Here is a 9,273-nt window from a genome sequence, read left to right as displayed (position 1 = left end):
CCAGACAAACAGCACTTGATGATTTTGTAATGTCAAGTATAAATGAACCCCAGGATGTTTCTAGGTCCAGCATAATTCCAATCAGTTGTCTCTTCCTCAGCCCAGGGGCTGACATGGAAACAGGTATTAGCTATCTGCGGCTTGTGTTTTGGGGATGCACGCCCCGAGAGATGCTTTTCCAGAACTCCAGAGTGCGGGTAGTGCTGTTTGGGATGAAGAGAGACTTGAAGGGGACCAAGTGGTTTTCATTTGGACCACAAGTCAGAGAAGGTTCAGTTACTCTAAAGCTTTTAAAATCAGCTCCGCTCCAGAGCGCACGGTTTAGTATTTGCCATCTTGCAGAAAGACTCAGCGTTTGAGATACAAGCTAAATGCTTTTAACCCTCTTTATAGCAGACACAGGGGCTTTGGGCCCTGCAGCCAGCAAGGCCTTATTGGGCTGGAAGCCAGATCTGCGGGCACCATGATCGCATGTGTATTTAGCACGCAAGAAAGAAATGTAACGTGGTTTAGTTTGGAGCACCTCTAAGTATTCACCGAGTACTTTTCACACAATCCAAATTTCTCCAATCATTACATCATAAAACCTGGCATTAAAAAAAAAAAGCAAAAACAAGCTTCACAATGTCACAGGTATGCAACGTATTGATTTTCCAGATTATGGGTTAAATAATCAACATAGTGGGAGAAAGCAGCAAAATTAGAAAAGACTCTTAGTAGCGAGGCCAGGAGGGACTATTTAAATGAGCATCTGTGTTTTCTTTGTTGTGTATCTGTTTCATTTTACCTTTCTATTTTACATTTCTGGTTAAGTACAATGTCTATCACATAATAGGCCCTCTTTCGTAGTCACTGAATGAATTGATAAACCAACATATCAAATATTAACAGGCAGGAAGGGTAAAAATGAAATCTCAGCATCCAATCTAAATCCATTCCTACAGGTAAGCACAGCTGAGCACAGGGACAAAAGTTGTATTGAATTTTCTGCGTGCTCCATTTTATCTGGAGGAAGTGAACTCCCAGACTGTCAAAAGTTGTCTCTGTAGTATTTCTGATTTCTAGAAGTTCCTGGAAATGCATGACCCAGACCATCCCTCTAGTTTCCATATCTAATTAGAGTATGGTTCCTTAATTGTTATGTTTGTTTTCTTGGATTTTTTTTTTTTTGGTGCAAGGTATCATATACAGTCTGGATAGATCCAAAAATCACAATCCACCTTTGTGAGCCACCTAGAATTACAGACTTGCACCCCTTTACCTGATTATGATTTCTTTTTTTGCAGTTTTATAAATATTTAATAATTTTAATTTAATATCTGCATGTACAGCTGCAGGCCAGGAGAGGGCATCAGATCTCATTACAGATGGCTGTGAGCCGCCACCATGTGGTTGCTGGGATTTGAACTCAGGACCTCTGGAAGAGCAGTCTTAACCACTGAGCCATTTCTCCAGCCCCCGAGTGTGTTTTTTTAATGCAGGCATTTATAGCTATAAAATTCCTTCTGAGAACTCCTACCCTCCAGGTTATTTTATGTTTTCATTGCTATTTGATTCTTGCAGGGTTTCAATTCCTCTCCTGGTCTTCGATGACTTCATTACTCAGTGATGCGTTGTTCAACCTCCATAACTGCATTTTCTATCATTTCTCCCGCCCCCAACTTGTCATTTGCTGATTACAATTCCTTATGTGTTTTGAGATAGAAGGTTAATTTTAGTCAGCACACAAGTACATGCAAAGAGAAACTCAGAACCTTCCCATCAGTCTTGGTATTCGTGGAATTAAGGCCAGTTAGATAATTTGTGGGGTCCAGTGCGAAAGAAAATGGGGAGCCCTTGTTTAAAACTGTTTAAGAATTTCAAGATGGTGACAGCAAGATATTAAACCAATGCTGGTCCTTCTCCCTGCAGGCACTTAAAAGGTTATAGATATGCCATATTCATGAAATCAACCTGAAAGCACTCTCAAAATGCTGGGGACTCCATGTGCACACAATCACCTGCTGCAGTCAGTGGGTTGCTTCTTTCAAACGTGGAGATGAGGGAAACATCAATCATACCCAGAGGGAGTAGCGACTGGGGTCAGGGCCTTGGAGTCTGAGGTCGCATAGAACTGGTGATCAGAAAGTCCACACATATGACTTGCTTCCAAACATTAGTAAAACAGTGTGAGATTTTTTTTTTAATTTTTTTCTTTGCAGCTTCCTTTTGAGTAACCTGAGAATTAATAGTGTCTGGATGGTTTACAATGTCTTCTGTAAGTGTCACTTGTTCTAAATCTAATCGCCCTTGTAATGGTGCCATTCTTGGGCTATTCTCTACTGGACAGTTTATCATTGTAGACCAGCTCAGATCAAGCTTGAAGTTAGTTTTCCGATACTTGGGATACTCATCTGATCAAACCTTATGGAAAGTTATTGCAAAATTCTAAGGTCGGTGTCCCTGGTCTAGCTAAGGAATCCTTTATAGGCGTCTAGTCTAATAATGTTCAGGGCATGGTTGTAGGGTTTGAGGTGGCAATTGCCATCAAATAACAATGACAGCAATATTAACTGAGGCCTCCTGTCTGAGCAACTTCCATTTGTGATAAACACTTAATGTATCTTATTCATTGGAAAGCCCATCAAAAAAGTAAATTTTAATAATAAATATAACGTACTGAATTCGAAAGTTTTATATCTTACACCTACGATTCTCTCTTTAGTTACTTTTTGAGTACTGAGAAAGGCGTGGGCTAGAGTGTGTTTCACACTTCTTTCTTCAATTCTCGCTTTATTCGCTGACTAGGTTGTTTATCCAGTGAGATGCCTTGATACTGTTGCCACAGGTTTAACTGAATGTCTGGAATCTGTTTTGTCCCATTGATCCATGTTCCGTATTTTCACCCACGCCATGTTGTTCAGGCTTCCGTAACTTTTGGGTGAGTCTTAAATTTGGCCGAGTGTCCCACTCTTGTCTCTGCCTCTCATCAAATTCTGGGATTGCAGGTGTGCACAGCCATTTCTCCCTCAACTTTACTGTTTTCAAATAAGTTTGGTTATAGTATATCCTTTGACTTCCCATAGTTTTACCCTGTACAAAGCTTAAGTCCAAGTGGATCAAGGACCTCCACATCAAACCAGACACACTCAAACTAATAGAAGAAAAACTAGGGAAGCATCTCGAACACATGGGCACTGGAAAAAATTTCCTGAACATAGTTTTAAAAATTAACTTTAAGATTTTTAAATCCCTCTGAGGTTTACATTAAAACTGTTGAAATTCCTGTTGGCTAAAGGCATTTCCTCAGTCCTCTTAAGAGTCTTTGCTGTAGCTCCTCCCCTCTCCCATCCTGGGACTGCCTCTATTTACCATTTACACCACCCTGAGTACCCCAGTGTGATATGCAGTTGACCCACGATGACGTTAAAGCTATAAAAGTTGCTAGGGGATCCTGTAATTGAGATTAGGGCCTCAGTATGCCTTAAATTCAGTAGACAATGGTCAAGAGCCAGAAAGTAGCCAAGGTGTAGGTGGGCGGGAGAGATCAGCCTCTCTTAGTCCCAAGGAGACGGTATAGGGCTTGCCCATTGGCTTGGTCTGCTCCCAGAAGGAAGGGTAGGCTGAACCGTGAGAAGCAGTGCGAGCGTCCTGCCTTCCAGTTCTTTCCTCTGCTTCCTTGCTGAGGTGCAATGGACCCGCTGTTCTCACCTTCCACCCTTTCTCGTTATTTTTTCTTCTCCTTTTGATACACATGTAATACATGTGGGTCAAACCCACCTCACTCTCTCCTTTCCAATGCCTCCCCTGTCCTTCAGACTTTCCCCTCTGCCGCACCCCACTCCAATTTATCTTTTTCTTCTTTTGCTCCAAATTCTCCCTTGCATGTCCGAGACGTATTAGAAAACAATATTTTCTAAAGGTTAGATTTGTAAATATCTTTTGATAGAAGCTTTGAGATGTAAGAAAAGTAAGCATTAAATTAATCAACGTTATTGGAATGTGCTGATTATGATTAATTGTTGGATAAAATGTTCTGACAACCTAGGAATGTTTACCCTGGTTTGACTCCAGTGTTAATCCCCAACTTCATCTGCGCACAGCGATGTGTCCGTAGTGCATCTTTTACAGCTTAGTGGAATTATTGACTCTCACGTTTTCTTTCTTCTCCATGTCTGGCAGCGATGGACCAATTACTCTGAAAATATGAAGATGGGAAGGTTGTTCTTCAGTGACTCAGCAGGGCAACAGATGACAAAATGTTTAATGTTTATTTCAAATCCATTTCCATATTAGACTCACATTCAGAAGGTTTAAAAAATATTTTCATTTGGATAGGAACTGTTGTTCACAGCAGACAACAGTCTCTGTTAGAAAATGCCATCATTTGAATTACAGCTTCTTCCGCAGGTGTGGGGCAGACATTGCAATTTCAGGGATCATGAATTTGGCCTTCTTTCCTACCTACCACACACAATGTTCTACTTATCAAGGCTATATTTACAAATGCTGTATTTGTTCTGGCTGTTTTAGACTTTATTACCAACATTAGAAAAGCCAAGGGGATTCAAATATTATTTGAAAGGTTTTGAAAGATCACACATATTGAAAATGTTCACAGCTTGGGTTTATTTAATTTTAGTTTTCTAGGATCGAGTCATTGTTTGGCTTCTTGGGAATTAATTCACAAAATGCTTAAGCAGACCCAGATCATTAGGAAAGTACATGGCAGGCAGGGGGCCTTGATATGTGAGCAGCACAGATTGACACATGGTTGGCTAATGTTTTTTAATAAATCATTTCCTCAACTATTCATTCATTAATTCATTTAACAAAACTCTTGTTGAGCAATTGCTACCATATTTTGGCTTTTAGAAAAAAAACAATAAAAAATACCTGTAGTTAGGAACACAAGGAGAAAATATGAATTGGAAATGTGGCTGGGTTTGTTTAGCTGTGGAAGAAAATTCTAGAAAAGCTAAATTTAAATTTAATAAGTATTTATTTGAGGTGATACAAAGATGATTACACACACACACACACACACACACACACACGAGTACAAAAGGAATTCTGTGAAAACAGAGTCTTCATAAACTAACTCATACACAAGAGAAAGGGAAGCCACAAGACATTTTCTCTGGGCCTTTTGGCTAACATCAAGTAGAGAAGACAAATGGATGCTCTACTGATGGAAGTGACAGAGAGGCACAGAGAGTGTGGGGTTGTTCAGTTTCACTTTCCATTGCTGTCATAAAATATTTTGACCAAAACAACTTAGAGAGACAGGGTTTATTTGGCTCACAAGTCCAGGTTGTAGCCTGTCGTTGCAGGGAAGCTAAAGAGGCAGTAATCTGAAGTCGCCAGAGACAAACCTACAGTCAAGAACAGAAAATGTGAATGCACCAGGCTGTGTGCAACTCACTTTCTCTTCTATTTATATAGTCCAGACGTTAAACCTAAGGAGTGGCGCCACCCACTTTTAGGCTGGGACATCTCCTGTCATTAAATGTAAGCAATGCAGCCTCCATCCCGAGACACACTCAGAGGTCTGAGAATCCTTTACTGGGGTTCTTCCCATGGTACTCTATAAGGTGTTAGGTTGACAGTTAAAAATAATTATCCTGGGGGTCCCAGGTTTAAAGTTTTGAAATTGCTAGTGCCTACAGATTTGACCCAAGTGGAGGTGGGGACATGCTTGCATCTACTGGTCTGCTGAAAGACCAAGTCAAGGGTCCCCAAAACATAGTGAGAATATATTTGAACCTTGGTCTAACGGGGAACTTCAGAAGCTGTATTCAAATTATGAAGACTCTAGGAATTTTTCAATGACATAGTGGATTTATTCTGTGTAAATTTCATTTTGTATTATGTCAACTGTCATTCTTATTGGAGTTTCTGGGGTTAGGAGGAATGACAATAAAATATAAAGAACAAGAAAAAGAAAAGGAAGAAACTCACAGGAAAACTTCCCAGTCTTTTAACTAGAACTGACATAATACATCTTCTGTTTATAAAAAGATGGAAGGTTGAGTTTCGAGTGAATCTTGGTTGCACTGCTTATTGTGTCCTCTGGGTCTGCTTCTCAATGGCCCTTCACTTTCACTTTTATTCTTGTTGGGCTTGTGTACCCCAGTGTCAGCAGGAGTCCCACTAGGTTTGTTGAGACTCTCTCAACCTTAGAATCTCAATGAAGATATCTTGATATTGTGTTAAATATCCATATCCCCATCTTGGATACTGATTTTACTATCTTGCTTTCTGAAAATATTAGGACAATTTAGCACAAAACAAAACAAAACAAAACAAAAAAATAAAATAAAACTTTCTCTTGTTCTTGTCATCTTAATTTTCCATTTGTACCTCAGTCCTAACTCTAATCCGGTCCTTGGCTTTTTGGTAATCAACTCGCTAGGATGTCTGTCTTTGGAATTGAGCTCAGTTTTATAGTTGAGTCCTTTCTTGCTCCACTATTGCAACAGTACATAGATAAATTCTGCCCTTTCAACTTTCCAATTTAAACACTTTTGGTCTCTGTTCTTCATTAAGAAGGAAGGTTGTGGCTGAAAAATACTAGTTTGTATTGGTGACTACATCTGTCCAGGTTGATTTACAATCTTCAATAATAAGCATTAGGTACATCCTCCCCTTCATAACTGTAAAAAATAATTTTACTTGTTTGTTTATGTAATTATTTGAAAGGCTTTAAGACACTATTTTATCTTTAACACACACATATTATAGATGGGAAATTAAGGCTTAGAGTAGTTACTTGCCTTGGTAAATGTGATGGTGAATATTAATTTTCAATTTGGCTAGGTGTTAAAGTCACCTGGAAGATGTGCATGCCCATGGGTTGAGACCATGACCATGCATGACCATGTGGGAGAAGCCATTCTCTGGCTACAGTATATGCTGAGAAAGAGAACTGAGCAGCCAGATTCACTCATTGCCCTCTGTTCCTAACTGTGAAGGTGATGTGACCAACTGCTTCAGGCTTTTGTCACCTCGACTACCCAAGCATGATGAACTATTCCCTGAATTGTGAACCGGAACAAAACCTTTCTCCCTTAAATTGCTTTCATCAGAGCATGTTATCATAGCAACAGGAAAAGAAGATAAACGGCAAGATTTCCCCTGGCTAGTAAAAGCAGCACTCGAATAGTGGGCTTCAGAATACTCCTCTTTTAAATCACACACAAAATTTAACATATAAACAAAAAAATAGTCTATCACAGATGCTGTAGCAAAAAGGAAATTAAGATGAAGAATCTGTTAGCTTTTGAGAAGAATATCTAAAGAGTTGGGCACGCAATCAATAGCTTGTCTTAGGTGTCAGAATGAAAAATTATTTCATGAGTATTCTTGAAAACTTTACTTTTTCACATGTAAAAATTGAAGTTTAATTTATTTAAATTATAACAGGAAATAATTTATGTAGGCAATTCAAGGTCAAATCTTGGTTATTAAGCTAACTGCAAGTCTAATATACCACATTTCTATCATTCAATGCACTCACGTAAATATCTACTACTTGTAGACATCGGATAAGATGCTACAGAGAGAGGCGTGGAAGAGACACACCTCTCCCTGCCATCTGAAGCTCTCGGCTGGCTTGTGAAAGCCTGAGACAGTCTTGTATTCAGCTACAGATCCACAGTGTTTGTGTGACCATATTGGATGAAAACAGTTCACAGTCTGCTTAGCTATGTACCTGTCTGATGCAGGGGCAGGACCAGATGTTCTTTCAGAATTCTTTCCAGTTCCTTTCTCTCACTGAAACACAAATCCCATTTCCACGACTGCTGATGTTTCTATTGTTATGGAAATGATGGTGATGTATATCACAAATTCAACTATTATGACAGCCGTCCAGGGTTCAGAGGAGGAAAAGATGATTTGGAAAGGGACACAGTTTCCCTCGAAGCCAAATCCCTTTGCTAATGAACATATAAAGCTAGGGAAAGCTTGTGAGGAGGCAATCGGCTAGGGAATGGGCTGTAAGTGAGGTTCTTGCCCAGATGTGCCTGAACTGAGCTTGGTGGATACATCTTAGCACTGTCCGCTGGAACATTTCTCAAACCAAGATGCTGTCGATGAGCAATCCAAAGAGCCTGTCTTCTCCCTTGATGTAGGTGGAGACTACTGGGTTTCTCCCTAAGAAACCAGCTGCCATAGGGGGTTGGGGAGAGGGGGACAGGACAGGGCATCTGACATCTTGCCTCCAGGGGGCATGATGCCGAACTTTAGAAGGTACTAAACTTGCATCATGACAAGAGCTGACATTCTGAGGAAGACCACTTCTCTGAAGCTTTTCAGATGAACTCTTTGTCCTGGTTGTCAGGGTTGGGGATGGGGTACGGGGCACCAAGAACTCCTCTGTCTTTGCTAGTCCTTGTGAGACTTTTTCCATCTCATTCCTGGAATGCTGCCTCCTCTGTATTGGCAGGGAAATTCCCCATGTGGCTTAGCTTTCTGTCTGAGAGGAGAACAGTGGAGACATTAGGCTCCGAGGTCAGCAACAGTGAGGAAGTAGGCAGGCTCTGGTTTCAGTAGTTGGCTGCTCGCATTTGTCTTCCCCACCCTCTGGCCTGGCCTCCAAGGATGTCATGGTCAAAGTCAAGGGAACTTTGTTTAGTCTGCATCTCAGCCTTGAAGAGGTCATAAAACCTCCCTAGCCTGTGATCAAGCAGGCTTGGAGCTGCAGGCCTTCAAGTCATTTGTGTACCTTTCTTGCCACTTTGTATTTTGGGTGTTGGTCTCTCTCTATCCTGGTGAATGGAGACCCTTTCTGGAAGTTACCGTGTTGTTGCTATATTCTTGAGACTCGGTGCACCAACTGGTGAATTAAGGGGAATTATGGTATTGTTTTTATTGATATTGTTTTATTGTATTTATTGGGATTAAATAAGTACTTTTGGAATTCATGGAAAAAAGTGAAATAATTTTTTTGGTTAAATCTCTTCTTGGAAAGCCTATATCTTCATATGATTTGAAAAACTGTGATGGAAATACCTTGATCTTATTTAGTTTCTTTAAAAAGAAAGAAAGGAAGAAAATAACTGATCATAAAAATAATAGTGCTTGAATACAAAAGAGCTGAGAGGGTTCTTATGAGGAAGTCCCTTTGAACCTTAGAACAGTATTTTAAGGTTTATTTTTACTGTCTATGGATGTTTGTCTGCTGTCTGTGTATGTATCATGTGTCTGCCTGATGCCCACAGAGACCAGAGGAAGGCGTTAGATGCCCTGGACGGGAGTTACAAGTGCTTATTATACTCGTGTATGTGCTGG

Source organism: Rattus norvegicus, chromosome 5 (assembly GCF_021556685.1).
Source record: "Rattus norvegicus strain SHRSP/BbbUtx chromosome 5, alternate assembly SHRSP_T2T, whole genome shotgun sequence".
Classification (NCBI taxonomy): domain Eukaryota; kingdom Metazoa; phylum Chordata; class Mammalia; order Rodentia; family Muridae; genus Rattus; species Rattus norvegicus.
The sequence above is the reverse complement of the archived record's forward strand: the minus strand, read 5'-3'. Positions refer to the sequence as shown.